The sequence below is a fragment of the Mobula birostris genome, chromosome 9, assembly GCF_030028105.1.
Source record: "Mobula birostris isolate sMobBir1 chromosome 9, sMobBir1.hap1, whole genome shotgun sequence".
NCBI lineage: Eukaryota > Metazoa > Chordata > Chondrichthyes > Myliobatiformes > Myliobatidae > Mobula > Mobula birostris.
The window spans coordinates 26,775,690-26,802,816 of NC_092378.1; the positions used below are offsets into that span (position 1 = coordinate 26,775,690).

Sequence of the window (27,127 nt, forward strand, 5' to 3'; positions counted from 1 at the left end):
GACTAGTTCTGTCATTTACTAAGATCATGGCTGATCTGACTATAACCTTACTCCAACATTACTGTTTGCCCATGGTAACAGGCAGCCTGGTGGCACAGACGTTGGCACCACTGCCTCCTAGTTCCAGGGACACAGGTTTCATCCCAAGATTGGGCGCCATCTGTGTGGAGTTTCCACGTTATCCCAGTGTCCGTGTGACTTTCTCCTGGGTGCTCTGGTTCAAAGTTCTATGTAAATTTATTATCAAAGTACATATACGTCACCAGATACTACCCTGAGATCCATTTTCTTGCAGACATTCACAATAAATACAAAGAAGCACAATAGAATCAATGAATAAATCACACAACAAAGGCAGTCAAACATAATAGCATGTTAATGTGCAAAAGACAGAAAACTGTGCAAATACAAAAATAATGAGAACAGAATAATAAATAAATCAATAAGTGTGGAGAACATGAGTGTAGAGTGCTTGAAAATGAGTCTGTAGGCTATAGAATCAGCTCAGTGGTAGGGAGAGTGAAGTTATCCGCTGATGATTGAGAAGAAATGACTGTTCCTCAACCTGGTAGTGTGGGACCTAAGGCTCCTGTACCCTCCTTCCTGATGGTAGCACCATGAAGAGAGCATGGCCTGGATGGTGGAGGTCCTTGATGATGGTTGCTACTTTCCTGCAACAGCACTTCCTGTAGATGTGCTCCACTACATTTTGTAGGCTTTTCCATGTCAGGGCATTGGTGTTTCCTTACCAGACTGTGATGCAACCAGACAGTACTCCCTCCACCACGCATCTAGAGAAGATTGTCAAAATTTAGATGACATGCCAAGTCTGCGCAAACTACTAAAGTAGAGGCTTTACCATGCTTTCTTTGGATGCCATTTTTGTGTGACTATCTCTCCCTAAGTACCCACAGTGCTCCATATGGGCCTTCAACAATGTTCTGTATAATTGTGGCAAGGCTTCCCAATTTTCTCTGTCCATCCCCTTTACCCACAAGATCACAAGAACAGTTCTTGGCTCCCCACAAATGACCAAGTTACTGACGTTAATGTTTTAAAGTAGTGAGATCTGTGAATTGGAGACCAGAATTCCATCAAAATAAATTACATTCTTGAAGCAACACACACAAAGTGCTGGAGGAGCTCAGCAGGTCAGGCAGCATCTACGGAAAAAAGTACAGTCAACGTTTCAGGCGGAGACCAAAGTCAACTCTACCTTTTTCTATATATGTTGCCTGACCTGCTGAGTTCCTCCAGCATTCTGTGTGTGTTGCTTGATTTCCAGCATCTGCAGATTCTCTCTTGTCTGTGTTTTTACATTCTTGAAGCAGTATGTCAGTTTCATTCCAAATGAGTGAGACCACACAATTTAAATAAAGATATAGAATCCTTCACATCATCCTGATTATTTCCTAAATAATTTCATTGTTTTGGCTGCTGTGAGCTTACACAGAGATATGTTCAATGCAGTGATTATTTCTGTGTGAAAATTAGCCTTGCAACAGTTGAATCTGTATCCTAGTCTTAATTTAGAAATTTCATTCCACATTTATTAAAAAACAAAGGCAATTTTAGATGCTAGAAGGTATTGATGAAATGGCTATCTGACACATTAACTCTTTCTCTCTCCACAGATTCTATATGAGCATTATTTTACATACTTATGCAAGGTCCTGTCTCAACATATCCTTTATAAAGTTGAAAAACTGCAAGTTTCTCTTATCTTTCCTATTAACCCAGCCACAAATACTGTGGCGGCAAATGCAAGTCAGAAGCAGTGTACACCGCAGCAGATACCTCACCTTCTGCCACCTCAAAGCCTTTGTCAGGAATGTGATGGAATACTCTTGCCTGAACGAGTGCATCTCTGACAACACAAAAAGTATTAGTACTTACCAAGAGAGTTCTTCTCTGTGATCCTGACCGCAGTTTACGCACCACCAAAAGCCAATAGTAAGCAGACACCTGAGATATTGAATGCTGCCATCACCAACCAAGAAACAGTCCATCCCAACACATTTCAAATCACAGTCCGGACTTCAATCAGGCTTGTTGGAAGAAAATCTTGCCCAAATACCATCAGCATACAACCTGTAGAGGTCCCAGCGTACTAGACCACAGTTATACTAAGACAAGGAATGCCTGCTATTCCATGCCCAGACTGCATTTTGGGAAATCTGATCTCTTGACTGTCTTCCTCTGACTTGCATATAGACGGAGGGTAAACAGCAAGGCCCCAGAGACAAGGACACCAAAGAGGTGTTCGCAGGAGGCAAGAGGGATGGCTACAGAATTGCTTCAAGCTGGTGAACTGGACCGTGTTCAAGGACTCAGAGGATCTGAATGAATACACCATGGTTGTCACGGACTTTATAAAAACAGTTATAGATGAGTGTATCCCAGAAAAGCATTCAGAGTCTTCCCCAATCAGAAGCCTTGAAAGAATCACGAGATCCACAATCTCTTGAGGGTCAGATCAGCGGTCTTCAGGACTGGCAACCAAGTAAGATACAAGGGGACCAGGTATGATCTCTGGAAAGCCAAGTGGCAATTCCAGACAAAATTTGAGTTACTGAAGGATGCTGAACAGCTGTGGCAGGGCTTGAATAAAGTTACTTCTTAGAAAGTGAAACCAAGCAACATAGGTAACAACAAGACTTCACTCCCAGATGAGTTCAATGCCTTCCATGCTTGCTTTGAGCATGAAAACATGGACGACCCTTCAATGAACACCCAGTGCCCCTGATGACTCTGTAATTTCAGAGACTGAGAGCATCCTTCAGGAGTGAGAACCAACAGAAAGCATCCAGCCCAGACGGGGTACCAAGCTGAGTACTAAAGACCTGTGCTGATCAACTGGCTGTAGTGTTCACCAGTACCTTTAACCTCTCACTTCAACAGTCTGAGGTACCCACCCGCTTCAAGGAGGCTTCAATTATACCAGTGCCTAAGAAGGACTTGGTGACCTGTCTCAATCACTATCGTCCGGTAGCACTTACGTCCGCTGTGATGAAATATTTTAAGTTTGGTGATGAAACATTTCAACTCCTGCCTGAGAAGCGACTAGGATCCACTCTAATTTGCCTACTGGTACAGCAGGTCTGCAGCAGATGCCATTTCACTGGCTTTTCACTGAACCATGGAACATCCGGACAGCAAAGATGTATACATCAGGATGCTCCTTATTGACTACAGCTCGGCAGTCAATACTATGATCCCCTCAAAGCTGATCAATAAGCTTCATGACCTTGGCCTCTATATCTCCTTATGCAGTTAGATCCTTGATTTCTTCACTTGTAGATCACAGTCAGTTCAGATTAGCAAAGTATCTCCTCCACAGCACAGGTGCACCACAAGGCTCTGTGCTTAGCCCCCTGCTCAACTCGTATCACTTATGACTATGATGCCATATTTAAGTTTGCTGATGGCATCTCTGTCACTGGCCAAATCAAATGTGGTGATGAATCAGCACATAGGAGGGAGATTGGAAATCTGGCTGAATGGTGCCACAACAACAACCACTTGCTCAATGTCAGTAAGACCAAAAAGCTAATTATTGACTTCAAGAGGGGGATATTGGAGGTCCATGAGACAGTCCTCATTGGGAGACCAAAGGTAGAAAGGGTCAGCAATTTTAAATTCCTCGATGTTATCATTTCAGAGAATCTGCCCTGGGCCCAGCACATAAGTGCAATTACAAAGAGAGCACACCAGTACCTGTACATCCTTAGAAGTTTGCAAAGACTCAGCATGACATCTAAAACTTTGACAAACTTCAATAGATGTGTGGTGGAGAGTATATTGACTGGTTGCATCATGGTGTGATCTGGAAGCACCAATGCCCTTGAATGGAAAATGCTACAGAAGTAGTGGATACGGCCCAGTCCGCCATACAGTCCTCCCCACCATTGAGCACATCTACACAAAACGTTGTCACAGGAAAGCTGCATCCATCATCAAGGACTCCCACCACCCAGGCCATGCTCCCTTCTCACTGGTGCCAAGAGGAAGAAGATACAGCTGCCTCAGGACCCACACCACCAGGCTCAGGAACAGTTATTGCCCCTCAACCATTCGGCTCTTGAACAAGACGGGATAACTTCACTTAACTTCACTCACCCCATTATTGAACTGTTCCTATAACCTCTGGACTCACTTTCAATGACTCTTCATCTCACATTCTTGATACTTAGTACTTGTTTATTAGTATTATTTTGCCTTTTTGCATTTGCACCATTTGTTGTTTTTTGCACATTGTTTGTTTGTTCTGTTTGGTGCAATCTTTTTTTGATTTTATTATGTATCTTGGATTTACTGAGTATGCTCACAAGAAATATCAGGAGTGTATTGTTGACATATATGTACTTTGATAATAAATTTACTTTGAACATTAGCTACAGTGTCCACTCAGACTACTCCAACAGCATCTAACTGATCTCTGATAGATTATTACAGAGAAGGACAAGGCAGTAAGTTCAGGCAAAAACCTCCACTACCATACACCATCCTAATTTGGATATAGATCATAATTCTTTCATTGTTGTTGGTTCTAAACGCTGGAGCACCATGCCCAACAGCACTGAGGGAACATTTTCATCAGACGGTCAGCATTGCTTCACGAACATTATTAACCATCAGCTTCTCAAATTCACTTAAGGATAGGTGATAAAATCTGGCCTTGCCTTTGGAGGCAGCATCTGAAGAGTAATTTAGAAGAGGAGGACAGCATATTTCACTTTATGCTTTGATGTATATGTGATAAATAAAGCTAAACTTTAATCTTTACCTCATAGGGATGCTAACTGGGATTTCCAAAATGATTGTCAGAATTCAAGAACAGGTTAGTACACAGGGTGTAAAGTCTTGCAATTAGATGAAGACTTTGTGATGTTTAGGCAAATCATCTTTCAGCTTCGGTTTTGTAGCGAAAGCCTTCTTCTGCACGCATGCATGGATTAACTTTATGCAGTTGCCTCTCATGTACTAGACCTCTAGATGGAGCACTCTTCAACATACCCAAGAACAGGCGAAAGAATAAGGAAGTAAACACAAAATAATCTGCAGATGCTGGGGTCAAAGCAACACTCACAACACGGTGGAGGAACTCAGCAGGTCGGGCAGCATCCGTGGAAACGAGTCGACGTTTCGGGCCGGAATCCTTCGCTCAAAGAATTACTCTGGATTGGCTGGTTGTGGATTAGCATGGACAATAAAAAATGTTTTCTTCCATCTAAAGGAACAAGATAAAAGCCATTAGAGCATAAGAGACGAGAATCAATTAGATCCGCCTTCATTCTTCTAAACTCCAGTGAGTACAGGCCGAGAACTATCAAACATTCCTCATACGTTAACACTTTCATTCTTGGGATCAATTGGACTGGTCTGCCTATGAGATAAATTTAACCCATCCTTTCCTGCCCATTTCACTCTCTAAGAGAGCAAAAGAAGAAGCAAAAAATAGCTTTGATCGGCATAGGATTTACTCTTTGATGTCTGCAGCAACCATATAACTTGCAAGAGGTAACAATGGCTAAGACCTCAACTCTGTTGATCCATCAACCTGGAGATGCTTTCCCCTTGCACGTTCTGCATTAGACACTTATCGCTAATATGTTCTTAACGTGACAGCCACTGTCATAATTTGTTGTAAAAGTCAATTATTCCCTGAAGAATAAACTTTCCGATCTCCAACCTAACTCTGGACCTCTGCCAAATTCTTCTGCATATCTAACTACCCCGATATTAACTCTGTAAAGTATCCCAAACTAATCTAAATCCTGAACATCCAGATTCTGACCACAATTTTTCCTCATCACCAGTATGCCCATAAGCTTCATACCAAACTTTAAGATCAATGATGATACTTAAATAAACAGTGTCACCTTGGCAAGAGTCCTAATACAGCACAGTACATAACTCTAACTCTAACTCTGACCATAATGAAGTAAAATCAAATCATCAAATATTGGCAATAGAAGTAGAAAACAGATGGAAGTTGCAGAAGCAGTAATGATAATAAGTTGATAAATACACAACTTCAGCCAAACACAAGACTTATAATTCTTTGCTCATTCAACTCACCTAACAGAATTAATTCAATTTGAAGAATTTTAGGCTGTTGCAGAATAGTGGCGTAAGTAATTTATTATCATCATATGACACATTGATTCTTTATACTTTATTGTTCACCAAACAATTGATACTAGAATGTACAATCATCACAGCGATATTTGATTCTGCGCTTCCCGCTCCCTAGATTACAAATATTAAATATTAAAAATAGTAAAAATTAGTAAATATAAAAATTTAAATTATAAATCATAAATAGAAAATAGAAAAATGGAAAGTAAGGTAGTGCAAAAGAACCGAGAGGCAGGTCCGGATATTTGGAGGGTACGGCACAGATCCGGGTCAGGATTATTAGTACTGATATACTAATAATGCAGTAAGTACCTTGCACACTAATATTAGTTTGTGTACTACTTATACCTATTAATAATTATTTTTCATTTATTAATGAATCGTTAAATTCTGTAGCAGTGTAAGTAATGACACTGTATTTCAAATGTGTTTTTATAAATATAATGTTGTGGCTTGGGTGTGTTCCTATTCAGAATTTGTCAGTTTTGCTCTGGAACATCCATCTGTGATACTCACTCTAACTTCCTATCTTCAGTACAATGCTGGGCCTTGCCTGTAACTGTGCATTTCACTACTTTTTCATTTCTTTCTGTTCTTTTTCTTTAACTACCATCTTTTTTTGTGTGTCCTTTGTTTCAGTTCTTTCACCCTAACTGTACACATTTTCTATCAACCTGTTGACTTCATCTGCACCTTCTCCACATGTAACCCCAGCCCTACCCTTTGTCCTGTCCGTCTCTCCTGAATTCTCTCCACTATTGAAAAAATGTATTCTCTCTCAGTTTTCCATAACCTGCTTTTGTACTCATATTCCTATCTTTAGTCTTCATTTACATTCATACACTGGATATGCATGTCAATGAAAAGGCCACTAATTATTGCTTTCTTTTGTTTGCTGTTGAATAAGTGATGATCATATAGCTTCTAAAAGTACTGCACTTCTAATGGTAGGGAAGTTCCAGGATTTAGATTCAGAGTTCTTAAAGAAACAACAGCACAATTTGAAGTTTAATGTGGTGATTAAGGTGCCAATTAAGCAGGCTGTTTTGTTTCCTATCAGTATGGGAATTGTGCTCTCACAAATGAGCAGGGTGTGTTCTACAACCCCTTCGTAGATAATGGAATTGCTTTAGAGAATCAGCATATGAGACGCTCCCCAACCTCTGACGTGATCTTGCAGCTGTAAATTGTATATGTCTGGTCCAGATGGTAAATGGCAACACAGTTAGTTGACAGAGAGGATCTGGCATCAGTAATGTTTTTGAATGTTGAGGGGACATGGAAAACACTAGGTCAGGAGATTTTAATTGTCTGGCTGTCTGTATCTTGTTTTACGGCGGTTGGCATCCAGATTTTAATTGTCTAATGGTACTGAGAAATAAATAATATTTATGACTTATCAAGCATAAATATTGTCCATTTGTTGCTGCATGTGAGAACAGCGGGCTTTGTTCTGATAAAACTATAATTTGAATTCAAAAAGATAGTCGTCAACAGACATCCTCATTTCTGTCTTTACGACAAAGGGAAGGTCATTGATGAAGCCAGCTGAAGATAGTTGTACTGCAGTGAGAGAGTCTGTTAACCTCCAATGACCATAGTTATAATCCACTATGCTATCATTAAACCAGCAAGCTGAGAGTTTCCCCTTAAATTTCCAGGTTATATTTTATTGGCTTCTTGATATATACTACACTAATGCTCTTGACTCACATATGAAAATACTGTAAATTCCTTTGTTCGCTTATTACAACTGCACTTTCATGTTGTGTAGTGATGGCAGAATATTGGCTTAAGGTTTTTAAATAGTATAAGGCCTTTTGAAATTATAATGAAATTATTTAAAGAAATTAATACATTTAGATTAATTTAAGTAGATTAATTATTTTTCACTATATGGCACAAAAGTCAATTTTTCTAAAAAAAAATGTAAATTTGTAAAAGCGCGATTTTTTTTTTTGTAAGTTCAACTATTTAAATGAAAAGTGATGTCCACTATTACCTCTAAGGATGCTTGGGTAGAGGGATGGGAGAGAAGGGATTGTTGGGAAGACAAAGCTATATTATGATTACTGCAAGGCATGAGACATTTGAGCAGATAGTAAAAATACCCAGTTTCACAAGTGAAAAACAAAAGCAAATAGCAGCATAATGTTCTGTTATTCACAGCATGTACTTTGATTTGTAAATCTGGCGTGTAAACAAAAGGCTCTTATTATGGCTGCATTGATGACTGAGGTAGAAGATAAGTGGGCAGGCCATTTGAAATTCATGAAATGCTTGAAGCATCATGTGTGCCTAGTTTTGATTTTGTTTTAGCTACACTTTTTCACTCCATGAAAGAATCTAGGTTGTTTCCACAAAGTATGGCTCATTCTCAAAGGGCAAGTAAATCAATTCATGGTCTCACAAATATCTTATTACATTCAGTTCTTCTTCAGCCCACACCAAAAAATATGCCTTGTTTTGCATACCTTTTGTTTGCTAGCACTTGCTTTAGTTTTATTTCTGTTCTAGAATATTACACACATTTATGGTATGTGAAAAGAATATTTGTCATATGTCCATGCCATATTATAACTTTGAAATTCTTTGCAAGAATATTAAAAGACAATTTGCAGGAAAAGATTAATAAGATGCAGAACTTGGCTTTCTTGGGTTAACAATATGGACAAAAATGTCAAATCAGGGAAACTGATTGATCCTGCTTCATGGGAAAAACATGGGGCTTTGGAGCATGTTCAAGATTTTTAAGGAGTGAATCAGAATGAGGTTTATTATCACTGATATAAAATGCATTGTTTCGTGGCAGCAGTACATAAGAAAAAACTATAAGATACAATATAAATAAATATTGCAAAGTAGGACCAATGAGGTAGTGTCTGTGGATCATTCAGAAATCTGATGGCAGAGGGGAAGAAGCTGTTCCTGAAACATTGAATGAGTTCCTTAGGCTCCTGTATCTTCTCCCTGATGGTAGCAGTGAGAAGAGGGCATGTCCTGCATTGTGAAGATCCTTAATGATAGATGCTGCCTTCTTGAGGTAGCACCTTTTGAAGATATCCTCGATAGTGGGTCTATGATGGAGCTGGCATAGTCTACAACCCTCTGCGATCCCTTTTTACCCTGTGCATTGGATCCTCCACATCAGGCAGTGATACAACAGTCAGAATGCTCTCTACTGTATAGCTGTAGAAATTGGCTGGATTCTTTGGTGACATACCATATCTTCTCAAATTCCTAATTAAGTATAACCACTGGTGTGCCTTCTTCGTGATTGCATTATGTTGGGCCCAGGATAGATACTCTGAGGTGTTGACATTCAGGGACTTGAAGCTGCTCACGCTTTTTCACCACTGACCCCTCAATGCGGACTGACGTGTGTGTGTGCGTTCTCATAATTTCCTCTTCCTGAAGACCATGATTAGTTCCCTGGTCTTGCTGACATTGAGTGCAAGATCCTACATGCATCCTCAAAGCTGTCAGAGATTTCTGTCAACAGTAGTGTCACTGGTGAATTTATAGATGGCTTTTGAGTGGCTTCTAGTCATGAATGTAGAGAGAGTTGAGCAGTAGACGAAGCATACATGGAGGCAGGCCTGTGTTGATTGTCAGCGAGGAGGAGATATTATTACCAACCCATACTGATTGTGGTCTCCCAAAGAGGGAGTCAAAGACCCAGTTGCTGAGATATTTACAGAGGCCCAGGTTTAGAAGCTTGTTGATTAATACTGAGCAGATGATGGTATTGAATATCAACTGTAATCGATAAACAGCAGCCTGAAATAAATTTGTTAGCTTCTACAGCGTCAAGCACAGTAAGTGCGACCCATTTATTGCTATTTTCTACAAAGTTTAAAATATGGTCATTCATAGTAAATGTCATGTGATTTTGCATTTTAAATGTGCAAATGTATCAAGAGCTAATTCAGAGAAATAATTCAATAAAGTGCTATGTTCAATTCTCTTGACTGAATGAATTAGAAATGTTTTGATTTTTACACATGTATTGAGGGGACAAGTAGTACAGATTGCAAAGCCATAAATTTCCAAATTGTGCTAGTATGTCTAAGACCTACTGAACAGGGAAATATTTTTGATTTGGCACGAAGGCAAATAACATTCGACATATGTTCACCTCACCTTTCCCTCCCATCACCACCTACTCCAGACCCCAAGATCCACTTAAAGAGAAGGTGAACTCCTGAATTACAAGTGAGAGTATGGTGAGGTTAGCTGGTCTAGGGAATACTTCTTAGGCATCAGCCTTACACTATGCCCAGAGGGAAATGAATAAAAACATAGGATATGACAGGCTACTGCAGCTTGTAGCAGTGACAAACTTACAGTAGTATTCACACTCATCCTGTTTACAAAATTTCTATCTTTTAACTTTTGTTTATGACCCTCCATTAATGTGACAGTCCAGGAACTCTTATGCCATGTATTCTAAAGATATAATGCAGAGAAGAGGCAAGAAATCTGTCAACCTGGAAAGGAGCCAAGGATCCAGGAAAGGACGACTTTTATGTGGATAAATGTGAGGTTCTCCACTTTGGTGGTAAGAACAGGAAAGCAGATTATTATCTAAATGGAGTCAAGTTAGGAAAAGGGGAAGCACAACGAGATCTAGGTGTTCTTGTACATCAGTCACTGAAAGCAAGCATGCAAGTACAGCAGGCAGTGAAGAAAGCTAATGGCATGCTGGCCTTCATAACAAGGGGAATTGAGTATAAGAGCAAAGAGGTCCTTCTGCAGCTGTACAGGGCCCTGGTGAGACCACACCTGGAGTATTGTGTGCAGTTTTGGTCTCCAAATTTGAGGAAGGACATTCTTGCTATTGAGAGAGTGCAGCATAGGTTCACAAGGTTAATTCCTGGGATGGCGGGACTGTCATCTGTCGAAAGATTGGAGCAACTGGGCTTGTATACTCTGGAATTTAGAAGGCTGAGAGGGGATCTTATTGAAACATATAAGATTATTAAGGGATTGGAAGCATGTTCCTGCTGATGGGTGAGTCCAGAACCAGAGGCCACAGTTTAAGAATTAGGGGTAGGCTATTTAGAACGGAGTTGAGGAAAAACTTTTTCACCCAAAGAGTGGTGGATATATGGAATGCTCTGCCCCAGAAGGCTGTGGAGGCCAGGTCTCTGGATGCTTTCAAGAAAGAGATGGATAGAGTTCTTAAAGATAGTGGAATCAAAGGTTTTGGGGATAAGGCAGGAACTGGATACTGATAGTGGATGATCAGACATGATCACAGTGAATGGTGGTGCTGGCTCGAAGGGCCGAATGGCCTACTCCTGCACCTATTGTCTATTATCTATTGTTTTCACTTTGCGGTTGATTTGGAGCTTCTACATTTAGGAATACTGATACATCGAGAATTATTGCAAGACACATTGTTAAGAGACAGATGCAGATGTGGTAATACAGAGCCTGCAAGGAAGAGTTAAGCCAGATGAAATTTGATCCTGAATAAGTATGACATGATGCACTGTAGAAGAACTAATAAGATTTGAACATGCAGAGTGAATGCTGGAGCCCAGGGAATATTCAGGAATGGAAGGACTTTGGTGTACAAATCCAAGCAACTCACAAGTAGCAGCTCATGATGATAAGGTAGTGAAGGTGGCACATGGGATATCTGCTTTCATTAGCCAGAGTATTGAATGGAAGAGCAGGGAGGTTATGCTACGTATTTACAAAACATGGTTTGACCACAGATAGAGGACTGTGAGCAGTTTTGGTGGCCCTGCTTTGGAAGGATGATCTTGCACCAGAGAGATCTTGCAATGAAGGTTCAGCTGAATGTTGCTTGGAAAGGAACATTTCCTTTATGAGAAGAAACTGGAGAGACTGGATTTGTTTCTCTTGGAACAGAGGAGGCTGAGAGGGGAAAGGCTGTGAAAGCTGTACAAAATATGGGGGGCAGACAGTAGATAAAGAAAATTGGAAAATCTGTTTCCCCATAGCAGAGATATCTAAAATTAGGTTTAGGAGAAGGGGCAAGAGGATTACCCCTCTGAGGAAGAACCTTGCCATCTAGAGGGTGGTTGGAACCTGGAGTTCACTGCCTGTGTGGATGATCTGTAAGTATTCACAACATTTCAGAAGCTAGATGAGCTCTGTAATTGTCAACACAGAAGGTAAAGGACTACGTACAGGTAAATGAGTAAGAACCTGTTGGTCACCATTGATAAAATGGGTCAAAGGACTTCTCTCTGTGCTGTGACTCTACATGAGAGATGAAGCTTCATTTATAGTCAAATAGTAAAAACTATAAGATCTTCAGAAACAAACTGCAAGAGTGTATGGTACATTAATAATCATGGTATAGATTGTAGCATTTTTATCCTATATCACATAATCCTGAAGCTTCTTCTAACATTGTATATTATCTGTAGTATTTTGAATTATGACAATAGTAGAAGTATTTATTTTCAATAAACATTTGAAAAGAGTTTTGAGTTGTACAGTTCTATGAGTCCTGGCTAGGTTTATGTCCCTGGATAGTTAGGGCCTAAAGGCTGATTTATACTTCTGCGTCAAATCGACGCTGTAGGTACGGTGTAGCCGCGAACCCTACGCAGAGCCTACGTGGATCCCTATGCCGTAGCCTGATGCGCAACTCTCCCAAAATGTAACTACGCATCGCGGCAATGCAGACCGCAACAACTGTGATTGGTCCACTTGGTAGCATCGCATTTCCTCCTACGCTGCAATAGTTTCCCATTGGGCGACTGAAGGGCAGGGAAGGAACTCTGGCTGCAAGGCTTTCCATAAAGCTTTACAGACCTCCGAAATTATGGAGGACACATTTCGCTTTTATGAAAAAAGACGCTCGCTTTAAACTTGTTTACCCCGAGAAAGACTACCATGACCATGAAGCCTTGCATGGGCAGGTGTGTGCGCATGCACGACGTGCCCAAATTGCAGAGCAACGCAGACACACCAAAGCACAAGTATAAATGCTCACAATGCGCACAGGCCACTTGCGTAGACTACGGCGTCCATTTGACGCAGAAGTATAAATCAGCCTTAACACAGATAATATGTATCAGGGAGGTCAACTTGTAGTCCTTTATCTGTTGAAGGGGACAGAATTATACTCTGAAAAGTATGTGTTTGTACCCAGCAATCTGTGGTCATCAGAATGTTAGACCTAACCCTGGATGAACTCAAGGAGGATTTTTACTTTTTGGAAAAACCCTGACTTATGTCCCAGAAGAAGACAATTTGCAGTTATTGACCCAAAAGGTCAACCATAATTTTTGCCTCCACAGATACTAGTCGATCAGGTGAGCTCCTCCAATGGTTTGTACTTCACTTGCAAAAAATTGATCCCTTAAGCAACATCGATCCTAGAGTTGGAAAGAACACAAACCTTTAGAAAGTTGTGATTCCAAGGAAGGAGTCAGAAAAGTTAATTCTAATAGAATTATCTTTCTGAGGAAATGAGTGAGATATAACCTTGTTGCTGTTTTATCAGTGGGACAACAACAAGGTCTCATGGCATCACCCCAGTTCCAGAACGTATCATTGGGACCTTGAGACAGAAAGGAAATTTATATCATTCATGCCATAACTGGTGAGCAGACCAAAAATTAATCTGTTTTTCTGGAGAGTAACATGCTGCTTTCCAACTATTGTACCTGGACAACCCTGAAATCCATCAAAGATCAAAGTAATTTTATTATCAAAGTATGTGGAGTGGATTCTGGTTAATTGGGACACCACCAGGACAAGTACGTATTGGCCCAAATAAGCGGCTGCCCTAAGTTTCATGGAAATAATTAAAAACGTACAAATAGAACAAACTAAAGTTTAACTGAGTAACAAATTATGTATTTAAATGAAATACCAAATAACTTAAAACACTACTAATACTACTATAGTACAATAAAACTGTATTAAATCCTAATAGTTATCAACAAAGGAATTCATCCAGTGTACACTGCTGTGTTCTTATAATTGACAGTAAATTAACAAAATCAATGCAGACACCTAGGGCAGATAATAGACTGCCTTCATACAATACCTTAGCTGATTATATCCTCCAAAACTTAACTTCCATTGTAATATTCAAGATGATTATCGATACCTTCAAATGCTTTAGTGACAAAAGTTCTGACAATTCTCATCAATGATCAGCAAGAAAAATAATTGTTTTTTGAATATAAGTACATGCAACTGACACTATTTAAAAACTCTTCGCTTTAAGCAAGGTGAAGTGTCTAATGACCATTCAAGTGCACTTTGACTTGATGCTAGTTAGAAACATCAGCTACAATTTCCTGAACTGGCATAGTGTCCCCAATAAACGAAGGGAATCCAAGCTATTTACTCGATTAGTTTTTGTTCTTCGGGAGTTGTCCCAAATGGCTGCCCTGATTAAAATATGGCCCAGCTAATTGGAATCCATTGTGCTGAGAAGTGGAGATTAAAAGTACACACTGTTGTAAAATGCAGAATTCAAATATGGTACTTACAAATTATTGAATAATAAAATTTTGTTTTCACTTAATGACAAGCTTGAGCTTGCTGCACTTTGATGAATGTATCAGAGTTTAGTGTATTTAGTGCAATTTGAAGGTAATGTTCCACGTGCTATCTACTTTTAAACAGGTATGTTGTACTGAAATGCCAATATGAATTTATCAGCTCAATAAGCAAAAGCAGAATATTCTCAAGCAACATTGCACCAAAACCAACATAGGCTCATTTAACGATTTTTTTTTCTGTAGACCGTGATTGCAAGATAATCCAAGCAGCAGAGAGTCTTGTAGCTTTGGTAGAAACATGTTTTCCAGTAAACTTCAAAATAAATTATATTTTTTCCCATAACTTGCTTATCTGGAAAGTCATTGCCAGATCTTTTGTGCAACTTACTAATTAGCCCTTCAGTGCTTCTGGGCTACCATACCATTACCAGTATATATATTTCTAAAGACATGTTATGATACATGTCTGCTCTATTATTTGAAAAAAACATATGGAGCATAACAGAAACACATCTTTTAATACAATAAACTTGTTCATTTGGTCAAAGCAATTGTGCCTTCTGTGCTTTAAGCATAGATTCAGATTTTCAGTGAAATAAACAATCCTAAGCAAGAACTTCAAGAACAGATGTCAATTCTCACTTAAATTCTTTAAGACAACAAGGCAATATTGAACATGATGTAGAGTTTAATGCTGAAAGAACTTAAGATGCTGGAAGAACTTGCGTTGGTTATTCACTTCCTGGGACAGGAAGTTGTTGTTTTGCAAAGCTTGTTTTCTAAACACAGCAGCTGTCACTTGTAAGATCAAAACAGTTGTAAGTAATCTTTCAACTAATATTGCTCTTTTAGTTCTGATCATAAATGGGAGTCAGTCTTCAGTTCTTCAATTTAAAACAAAGTACTGCCTATAGAACAGCTTTGCAAAAAAGCTCTGTATATTAAAAAATAATTCTGTCTGTAGAAAATCACTACATGTAGTTTATTGCTGCTTGAGAGGTTAATATAAGACAATGGGTTATTTAGTTTGGATTGTTTCAGAACAGACAAGTGGACTAAGTTGCTTAGTCCAAGGAAGCCTGCAGCCAGATGGAAACAAGCATTTAGCATATCAATCTATAATCTGATCTATTAATGTTGAAATGTTTATGTACTCAAGGAAGTTAGCCTCCCAGCATTACTTGTGGAACTGCGTCTCGAGATGCTTTTAGACTGTTTGTGTAAAAAGAGTATATAAGGAAATATCATATGCATGTAAAGTTACCCAAGTGGCAAAGAAACAGCATAAATGTAGAAAGCAGTTCAGACTTGCTAGGGATGGTTAAGAAACATCAAGCAGCATGGAAGAAACACGGGGTGAGCTAGAATCCATTTGAACTACCTTCAATTTCTGTGATGGATGTTTTGTTTACCTGCAGCTTGTTGATATGTCTTTAGTTTATAGGAATTGTACCCATTTTAGAAATGCTCTTTGAGAATGTTGTTTGGTTTTAAATGTGTATCAATGAAAATAAATGAACTGTGTCTTAAACTACTTTGTTAGCTGGAAGTATCTGCTCCTTGAATTGTGGGTATTGGCAACTAAACTCACCATGGAGAATAAACATGGATGTGAACTAGAATTTGAAGAATGGGTAGTTACAGTATAATCTCTCTTTAGTGAGAATATTTGTAACTTTATATAAGATGGGTCTTAAGGTCTTTGTTTGAGTTTAAAACTTGGCAGTCAGCAAACCAAATACCATTACAAATTCAGCAGGTCGGGCAGCATCCAATGAGATAAATGGGCAGGCAACATTTCAGGCAAGACCCTTCATCCATTGAGTTCCTCCAACATTTGTGTTGCTCCAGATTCTAGTATCAGCAGTCTCTTGTATCTCCAAGAATCTAATGAAGTTCATCTACCAGGTTTTCAGATGAAAAACAAAACTCCTTATTAAGGAAACAGTAGTTCCAGCTCACAACAGATTCCTTTGATCAAGTCCCAAATGATTCCCTGTAATTGTAACATCAATGAAACTGGACCAAATCTGTAATTATTAAGTGCAACTGAAATTTCATCAGCAGGAGCAGTGATAGCCCAATCCCCATTAAACAGTACATGAACACCTCAAAGAAAGGTGGAACAAGACATTAAACATTGATTATTCTGTGGCTTGTAAAATAAAATTGTCACTTACTGAAAGATGATTAGTGTATTTGCAGTTTACTTCCTATGAAAAGTTGCATGCTCTTATCATTGAGAGGGATTTTCTGGCATAATTTACATATTACTATTTAACTATTTATGGTTTTATTACTATTTATTATTTATGGTGCAACTGTAACGAAAATCAATTTCCCCCGGGATCAATAAAGTATGACTATGACTATGACTACTATGATTTATTGTTTGCAGCTGGAAGTCCCAACACTTCAGTACACATGTCAACAACAGTTGGTTAAACTAACTATGTCAAAATGCAAAATAGGCACAAGATAAGAAGAACATAATTACACCTAGATAATACATACATAATCAGTTCTGTAGTCTTCTATCTTCCAAGCAATCAGAGCCTTTTTCTTTTATCCTCTCCTTGAATTTTGACTCAGATCTTCTGCCTAAAAGTTAGCAGTTCTAACTTTTATATATGTGGTTAGGCAGAAGTTAGGAGCCCTTGAGCCAAGGCAAAAGTCCCCACCTTCCATGTGGCTGACTGACATTCTTGGGGCTGTCAGGAATGTAGAGGAGGTTTGGCCCAACAGCAGAGCCACCGAGATGATTCAACAACGAACAATAACCTTAATAATTGCAAAACTAACAAGCCACAAGGGGCCACAAAACAACAGAAAACAGTTACTGAGCACATCAACCAACAAGGTAAGTGAAGGCTAAGAGCAACTAATTGAGGCTGGCTGGTTTAAGGGTGAACAAGGACTGTGGATGAGAGCTGGGTTAAATAAGCTACTGGTAACCATGGTGTACAAACGCTGTAATAAATCTAATCAAGAAGAAAAGAAAAGCTTACAAAAGGTTCAGAGAGCTAGGTAATGTTAGAGATCTAGAAAATTATAAGGCTAACAGGAAGGAGCTTAAGAAGGAAATTAGGAGAGCCAGAAGGGGCCATGAGAAGGCCTTGGTGGGCAGAAGTAAGGAAAACCCCAAGGCATTCTATAAGTATGTGAAGAGCAAAAGGATAAGACATGAAAGAATAGGTCCTATCAAGTGTGACGGTAGGAAAGTGTGTATGGAACTGGAGGAAATAACAGGGGTACTTAATGAATACGTACTTCACTTCAGTAGTCACTACGGAAAAGGATCTTGGTGATTGTAGCGATGACTTGCAGCGGACTGAAAAGCTTGAGCATGTAGATATTAAGAAAGAGGATGTGCTGGAGCTTTTGGAAAGCATCAAGTTGGATAAGTCGCCGAGACTGGATGAGATGTACCCCAGACTACTGTAGGAGGCGGGGGAGGAAATTGTTGAGCCTCTGGCGATGATCTTTGCAACATCAATGGGGATGGGAGAGGTTCCGGAGGATTGGAGGGTCGCAGATATTGTTCCTTTATTTAAGAAAGGGAGTAGAGATAGCCCAGAAAATTATAGACCAGTGAGTCTTACTTCAGTGGTTGGTAAGTTGATGGAGAAGATCCTGAGAGGCAGGATTTATGAACGTCTGGAGAGGTATAATATGTTTAGGAATAGTCAGCATGGCTTTGCCGAAGGCAGGTCATGCCTTACGAGCCTGATTGAATTTTTTGAGGACACATTGATGATGGTAGAGCAGTAGATGTAGTGTATATGGATTTCAGCAAAGCATTTGATAAGGTACCCCATGCAAGGCTTATTGAGAAAGTAAGGAGGCGTTGGATCCAAGGGGACATTGCTTTGTGGATCCAGAACTGGCTTGCCCACAGAAGGCAAAGAGTGGTTGTAGACGAGTCATATTCTGCATGGAGGTCAGTCACCAGTCGGAGTACCTCAGGGATCTGTTCTGGAACCCTTACTCTTCGTGATTTTTATAAATGACCTGGATGAGGAAGTGGAGGGATGGGTTAGTAAGTTTGCTGATGACACAAAGGTTGGAGGTGTTGTGGATAGCGTGGAGGGCTGTCAGAGGTTACAGCGGGACATTGATAGGATGCAAAATTGGGCCGAGAAGTGGTAGATAGAGTTCAACCCGGATAAGTGTGAAGTGGTTCATTTTGATAGGTCAAATATGATGGCAGAATATAGTATTAATGGTAAGACTCTTGGCAGTGTGGAGGATCAGAGGGGTCTTGGGGTCTGATTGCATAGGACGCTCAAAGCAGCTGCGCAGGTTGACTCTGTGGTTAAGAAGGCACACAGTGTATTGGCCTTCATCGATCGTGGAATTGAATTTAGGAGCCAGGAGGTAATGTTGCAGCTATATAGGATCCTGGTCGGACCCCACTTGGAGTACTGTGCTCAGTTCTGGTTGCCTCACTACAGGAAGGATGTGGAAATCATAGAAAGGGCGCAGAGGAGATTTACAAGAATGTTGCCTGGATTGGGGAGTATGCCTTATGAAAACAGATTGAGTGAACTCAGCCTTTTCTCCTTGGAGTGACAGAGGGGGAGAGGTGACCTGATAGAGGTGTATAAGATGATGAGAGGCATTGAACGTGTGGATAGTCAGAGGCTTTTTCCCAGGGCTGAAATGGTTGCCACAAGAGGACACAGGTTTAAGGTGCTGGGGAGTAGGTACAGAGGAGAAGTCAGGGGTAAGTTTTTTCTGCAGAGAGTGGTGAGGGCGTGGAATGGGCTGCTGGCAATGGTGGTGGAGGCAGATATGATAGGGTCTTTTAAGAGACTTTTGGATAGGTACATGGAGCTTAGAAAAATAGAGGGCTATGGGTAAGCCTCGTAATTTCTAAGGTAGCAACATGTTTGGCACAACTTTATGGGCTGAAGGGCCTGTATTGTGCTGTAGGTTTTCTATGTTTCCATGGAAAAGAGTTGGAAACGAGTGGCAGGTGACTCCTGTTAGCTGTGTGGAGATCGAGAGGTGCCTACCTGTGCCTGAGAGGGGCAAGTATGACATCTGGATTCAGAAAAGTTGACAAAATTAAATTGCTAGATCTTTTTTATATACTTGAATTGATTTAGATTACTTGCTTTTAATCATTTTCTTGCATTTATAAGTGACAGATTATCTGTTTTTGTTTAATTTCCTTAATTACAAAAGAAACAGATAATTGTATGTTTAATAGCAATTGAACACTTGTGAAAGTTCTAAACATTTAAGAACACTATATGTTGCAAATATTTGTGAGGAAGGGTTTTCCAGTTTAGACTGGGCTAGCTCTTGTGGATCAGAGAAAAGAAGAAGTTCAGACCTGGGAACTTGCTCTGGGAAATAATGGGCTTCTAATGGATACAGGTGACAAATAAGCATGGGTGGTCTTCCGAGTTAACTGAAGATCTGAGCTCTCCATGGATGTTCCCTGACTTACTGTGTTTTCCATTATTTTATATCTTTTATTTTAAATGATTAATGTGAAATTTCCAAATATTTTCATAAAAATAACTAGATGCTTGTCTTATATAATTTTCATTACTAATACACTGTACCTTTCATTTGACAAATTTTCAGTGCAGATGGCATTAATATATGAAAATCAATACTTAAGTAATCAGGTTAGTACTTACAAATCATTTTCTTCTTGGGCTAAGATGAAGTCTTTGTAAAAAATGTACTAGAGGACAGTTTAAGAATTTGTATTTTTTATCACTGAATGTAAAGACTCATTTCCTGTATGTCTTCCAGACCACTCCCTTCCATGACATTTAACCCCTTCATATTACTTACTGTAATGTTGCAACTGATTAGCACATTTTTGGCTCAAATAATTCAAGTAACTTTATAAATATGCTTAGCACATCTTATAACCTATATTTCATAATGTAAAAATGATTTTGTTATATTAAATATTTTTTAAAAAAATTTAGGAATTACTTGTTGCAGATATCTGGCCTTAGTTAAAACAAACTTACTTTTAGGGACTTTTTTTTTGAAGCTCCACTTAACACAAAGTATAATTGTTGCCAAGTTCCATTCAGGCTAACCTAAGCCTTTGTTGGCACCTAGATCTATATGACTGACTTGCTTGTGCAACACTTGATGGTCAAAGGAGAGGAGCTATCAGGCAATATGCAATGGTGCTGGCAAATACATCTGAGGGTAAGCTATTTGTTTTCAATAACTGTACCTTGTATTTTAAAAGTTTGCTTGCGACCAATGGATTGTGAAGTACTTCCCTGGAGGAGACAAGTACAACCATAGCCCAGAACAACTGAACTCAGTGTTGAATATGGAAATCTCTACTCTTTTAAGTTGAAGGATAAACTTCTGCTCCTTTACCTTCTATTGAATTTTGTTGGAATGGGAATCAAATGTTTGGAGAAGGATAATGGGAAGCACTATATTCTCATTGTGAACTTCTGTCGTCATATGGTAGTGTTGACAGCAGAAGCAAATTGGTAAAGGAACCTCATCTTTTGGATGTTTAGATCAGGTCCCGTTCTCCAATTTGTTTGAGTGAACGAGCTGACAACGCCATGGAGCTCACTCTCTAAATAGACACACAGAAAAGCATCTGTGTACTGCAGTTCAGCACCTGAGATTGACCTGCCCTTTGTTTCAGACTAGATTGATTATTTTCAGATTGTATCCTACAAATTAGCTTCAATACAGCAGAAGGTGTTGGAGTTGAAGTACAATATTGCAGTGAGAAAGATCCAGGAGTGAGTTTGAACAATGTGATGGCCTTGCTTCCACTGAGATTGGGTTTGTGGTAAACCCCTTGGATGGAATCATAGCCTGCAATTCATCACTGAGTTGTCATTGAATGTGCTTACATATTTGTGGTCTCTTTAACTTAGAAGGATTCTCCACAGTTGTTCTCAGTTGACCTAGTCAAAATCTTTTATAAGGTCAAAAGACCATGTACAATGGTTGATGCTGCTCCCTATATATTTATTGGATATGTCTGTGGTTGAATTCATTTTGTGGTAGAAGAGTAGCATACAAGAAATTAGTGCATTTCTTAGTCCACTTTTGCTTTTCCCACAAGCCATTAGACTCCTCAATTCCCAGAGTCCAGTCTGACACCAACCTACACACACACACACACTCAACTGAACACCACTCCACTCCCTTTGCAATTTTTGCTCATTTCTTTCTCAATTCCTGCTATAATATTGGTTACATTTACATTTACATTATTTATTATTATATTGTAACTTGTCCTCTACTGTGCCTATTGTTTTGTTTATTAATTATTGTACTGTCTTGCGCTGTTTTGTGCACTTTATGTAGTCCCGTGTAGGTCTGGTCTAATGTAGTTTTGTGTTGTTTCACAAAGTCTAGTGTAGTTTTGTGTTGTTTTATGTAGCACCATGGTCCTGGAGGAACGTCGTTTCATTTTTACTGTGTACTGTACCAGCAGTTATGGTTGAAATGACAATAAAAGCGACTTGACTTGACTTAAAATACAAGGGACATTTCATTGGGTTCCATTGGTTTTGCAATCCTGCAAAACCCTTTCTGTAAAATAATAAAGTAATCCAATACTTATCACATTAAAAGATTCTGTACCTGTAGATTATCACCTGCATTGGATTCTTTGGTCCCATGCCCAGGACTGACTTCTCTGAGTTTCAAGAAACAAATAGCTTTCACTGGAGCACACCAATGTAAAACACAAACATGTACCAAATAATGGTTTTATTTTACAGGTCGTTGAAAATTAATTTATCAAATATAGATTGCATTGGCAAGGTGTTGCAAAATGGACTAATGGAATTCCTATCACTTTTGACCCCCAGGGGCTGCCTAAGAAGAAGATAATTGGGAGTTAATAAAACAATTAAAGCGCTTGTGAGCTACTTGCATTGCTCCCTCTAAGCTGCATAGCTGCGCAGCCACGCAGTAACTGCAATGCTTCACTGCACATAACCTTAGTCGTTGTGCAGCTGGAACTTACTTTTACACAGTATAACATTAATATAATTTTGAAATTATGCTCATGTAATTTTAAAATCTGTTAATATAATTATGAAATACCCTGTAATTAATTATGTTAATGAATAGAATCCATATATTTTAAAATAAACATACCACAACCTTTAAACATTTTAGAGCTTCAACCTACTTTACATTGTCAGTGTTTCAAGTTACAACACTGTTACAAATTGTAACAATAAACACAGATGGAAGTCGGTAGCTCATTAAACAAAGAATTTGAAGAATTGTCAATTCTTGTAGACATTGTTGGAACATTTCAAGCTTCCAGTGGATTCAGTCTTATGAATTCAATCAAATGTAAATCCAGAAACAGACTATAATTGGAACATTTGGATGATCTAATGAGGATTAAGATGTATCTTTCATCTGGATGCAAAATTAATCTGTACAGTGTTTATAGACAGTGGATTTGTAATAAAGTCAGACAGAAGAACATTTACAAAATGTGAAAGGATTTTCGCTGTTGTACTGTATTTCATTATACCCTTCAATTAAGAAATAAAATAAAAAGTATGTGACTTTTCCATTTTCATTCTAAATATTCATATTTTGCATTTTACAAAAGAAAACAATTAAAGTGCCATGCAGTTTTCAGGCCGTGTAAACATCTCCTGCTCAGAGCAGTGGTTGGTCCGCACAGCTATTATATAAAAAAATCGCAGGGGAATGTTGACTATTTGGTCATCATGTTCACGCCAACTGTCAAGTAACTTTTATATTAATTCCACTTGATTGCACTTGGCTGTTCAAATGCTTGTCCAAATGCTACTTGTGTGTTATCAGCATACCTACTTCCACCACCCATTTAAGCAGTCAAGTCAAGGTTCTGGATGAAGAAGTGCGTCCTCAGAACCCATGCATCTGTAGAAGACATGTATCTGTTCTCTATCCGCACTGTGTTCTGTATTGCATGTTTATCATATAAAATAGTCATGCGGGTGGGGGCATGGTAAAAGCAAAGGGTTTAGCCATGTATTTATGCTTTGTTCTGGACAGTTTAGAGCTGGGGACCATTGGGAGTCACGTCTTTTGTTGACCACTTACAGTGCTTAATTGCATTTGAAATTGCTTAACTTTGCTTAAATACGTTTAATACTACTAGTTTTTAATTTCATAAGTTTCATTGCTTCAAGATTGTGTGTTTTGCTTGTTGCTAATAAAGGGCCAAATATATTTCTTCAACTTTGAACACTATCAAAGGGCACGTCATGCAATGATAACTCCCTGCGTGGTTGCCAGCAGCAGCAGTGGGTTGTTTGAGTTGTTGCTATGCCTTACTTTAGATATGCTTGCTGGGGGGACGCTGTCCTGATCTCTACCCTATCTATGCTCTTCTTAATTTTATATACGTTTCATTTGGTCTCTCTCAGCCCCCTTCACTGCTAGGAAAACCACCCAATCTAGCCTCTCCTCACTGTTGGTTTTAACATTTTGATTTTGGCATTGGTATTGGTTTATTATTGTCAAACGTACCCATATTTACGAAAGGATGTATTGCCATTGGAGACGGTCCAGAGGAGGTTTACGAGAATGATCCCAGGAATGAAAGGGTTAACATGTGAGTAGCGTTTGATAGCTCTGGGACTGTACTTGCTGTAGTTTGGAAGTATGGGGAGGGTGGGGTGGTATCTCATCGAAACATACTGAATATTGAAAGCCCGAGATAACATGGAAAGGATGTTTCTGATAATGGGAAAGCCTAGGATCTGATGGCGCGTACAATCTCAGAATAGAAGGATATCCCTTTAGAATACAGATGAGATGGAATTTTGTAGAATTCATTGACACAAATGGTTGTGGGGGCCATGTCATTGGGTATATTTAAAATGGAGGTTGATAGGTTCATAATAATGAGGGTGTTAACTATAACAGGAAGAAAGTAGGAGATTGGGAGGAGAGGGGTAGTAAATCAGCCATGGTGGATGGCTGACCAGACTCGAAAGGCTGAGTGGCCTGATTCTGCTCCTATGTCTTATGGTCTGTGGTAGGGGTTCCCAGCCTGGGGTCTATGGACACCTTGGTTAATGGTAGGAATCCATGACAAAACAAAGAAGGTGGGGACCCCCTGGTCTTTGGTTATACGAATGCAGTGATCTCAAATGGCATCACAATACTATCATTGAACATAATTTCAAACCACACCATAGCACAGATGATGACTTGATCAAAGTAGAAAGCTGACTGGTAATGAATTGATGTGATTAGTGCTAGCTTGGTCAGTTGGACAATAGAACTTTCAATATGTTTATAGAGAATGCTATGAGGGAAGCCAACGGGAAAATCCAGAAATAACAATGGACGAAGGTTTCAGCTACAAGTAAGTAGATGCAGGAGAGGAGATAAACAACATTTATAAATGGAGAGACTAGTTGGAAGTAGATCTTGGGGTCAAATGGGAAAATCCTCCACTATATTTATTTATCATGCTTTGTACAATATGTATTTTAATTTTGTAAATTAATCTTATAGGTTTGCATTCTCTTTAATAAATTTGGACCAATCTATTCCCCCGTCATTCACATTAATACGTAAGTGTGTCATATTTTCATTATTTACAATATCATAAAGAAAAAATCTTTCAAAGCAATTCACCAATTAACAACACCTGTAATCACTGACAGGTATGATTCGTGCGAAACGTATAGAATGTCTTTCTTTCCCCCCGGTACATCTTTAAGTCCACCTCTGCCTTTATTGGTTCCTGGCTGAAACATTAGTTAAGTCACCCGTTAGCAATCTCCATATTTTATCATTGTATTCCATTAGATTAAAAAGAAAAATATAGTGGGTTAGTTTGTTATTTTAAGTTATTCAATCCAGCTCTGACAGAAAAGCTTATCTCTGCTGAGCATCTCCCTAAAAAAATTACTAAAATATTGAAGAGCAAAAAAAATTCACACACTACAGAGTTAATTCAATATATTTAAATAAACTATTAGAATCTTTAAACATACTTCTCTTTTGATGTGGTGTTTTAATTTATTATATGTTCCTTTAAATAGCCAGATTTTAATAAAAACTGCAGTGGACTAATCTGTGCACAGTTTGTCAGATAATTGCTTAATTTCTTTTGATAAAATCCAGCCATGGTGGCAAACTGGGGAAAAAAAAACAAAATGTGAGTTTATGCTCAGAATTCCCCCTGTAACTTTTCTACATGTTGCTCTTACCTGTCAACTGGGAAATTTACTGGATTCTGTGAAGGAGATTTAACCAGACTTCGACTGATAGAACACAATATTTAAGAGACATCCTAAATCAAAATTAAGATTGTTTAGAGAAACATTGATAGATTCCTTTTCTAAACAGAAACCGGATATTCTATGGAAGTCGAATGAGATTCTTAAAACAAATAAAACTCTTTAGAAAGAGGAACTATACCAAAACAATTAATAATCTAATTTATTTTTTCTGTTTTTTTAATCTTGTCAAGAGCTTCAAATGTAATTATTGGTATGAATACTAAATTATATCCAGCATAAATATGCAAGGGGAACTGTCGTACCACGAGTTTCTGAAATGAAATTTATCACTCCTTGTTATTATATTCTGCATGTAGCTCAATGGATCTGCCGCTGGGATTAATAAAACACAGCCATTACCCTGGACATTGAATCCAACACAATATGAAACACCTAGTCCTAACTAATCGGTGTCTAGATTTCCCTCTTGGAACATCATGCCATACCTGTAACATGAAGCGTTTATAGTCGAGAATTATATTTAATCCTAACACGGACGATGGAAAAGGAGCAGGCGGGGGAGGGAATAAAACGTAAAAAAAACTGCTTGGAAGCTGTCCCAGGGAGCAGGATAATTTGAATACGGTGCATTGTCCTTCAAACGCTGCTCTCTGTAATCCCGCCCCGTTCCAAACAAAGTAGCAAGAAGTCGGGTCATGGGGAAAGACGGGGAAAGGTGATGAGGGGATAGTTTTTATCACATTCATTTAAACGTATTTACTGTAAATAGTTACAAAGTGCGGTGGAAGGTGGGCTGGCGGTGCTGGAAAGCCGAGTGAATGGTTGGCTTTAACCCAGTCTCTTCTCTGGTAAGTGGCTGTCAGTGGGATTGGTCTGAAATGACGCCATCCTTTTATTTTTAAACCAATGACCTCATCCCTGCTTCAAGTTTTACTGAACAGAAACAAAAACCTTCCTCCTGTGCATGTTATTTTTTTAAAAAGAAAAGAAAAAGTTGGCTTTTTCTGCTTCTCGTATCGTGTTAAATTTACAAATAGGTCGCCAACGTTAAGAATATCGGACGTAGAGACTTTGAAGCCCGTCGGAGCTTCGAGTTTGTTGAAGTAAGTCCCCCACAACAGGGGAAAAAAAAATCATCTGCGGCCCTGCAGTTGTCCCCTCACGTGTTGGGGGTGGGGTAAAAATGAGGAGAATGTTGGAGACAGCTTGCTTATTATTAGAGTGGTATGTTTGTGTTTGTTTATTTTT

At 39.0% G+C, this 27,127-nt stretch overlaps 1 protein-coding gene and 1 long non-coding RNA gene across 5 annotated transcripts in view; one reads left to right on the plus strand and one right to left on the minus strand.

The window, feature by feature from the left end:
• Nucleotides 1–445: 445 nt before the first annotated feature.
• On the minus strand, nt 446–20,384 carry LOC140202605 (uncharacterized). The gene is made up of 3 exons (XR_011887134.1): nt 20,300–20,384; nt 5,090–5,230; nt 446–791 (listed from the first exon to the last, which is right to left on the minus strand). It is a non-coding gene; the product is annotated as an uncharacterized lncRNA (long non-coding RNA).
• Nucleotides 10,662–27,127, plus strand: part of dusp16 (dual specificity phosphatase 16) — a 72,723-nt gene continuing 56,257 nt past the window's right edge. The window contains exon 1 of one of the 4 annotated variants that reach the window (XM_072267650.1): nt 10,662–10,681. The gene's annotated coding sequence lies outside the window, so the exon portion shown is untranslated. Of the gene's footprint in view, nt 10,682–26,591; nt 26,728–26,807; nt 27,104–27,127 lie in introns of those variants that run through there. The other 3 variants (XM_072267648.1, XM_072267647.1, XM_072267646.1) reach the window with 3 other exon arrangements.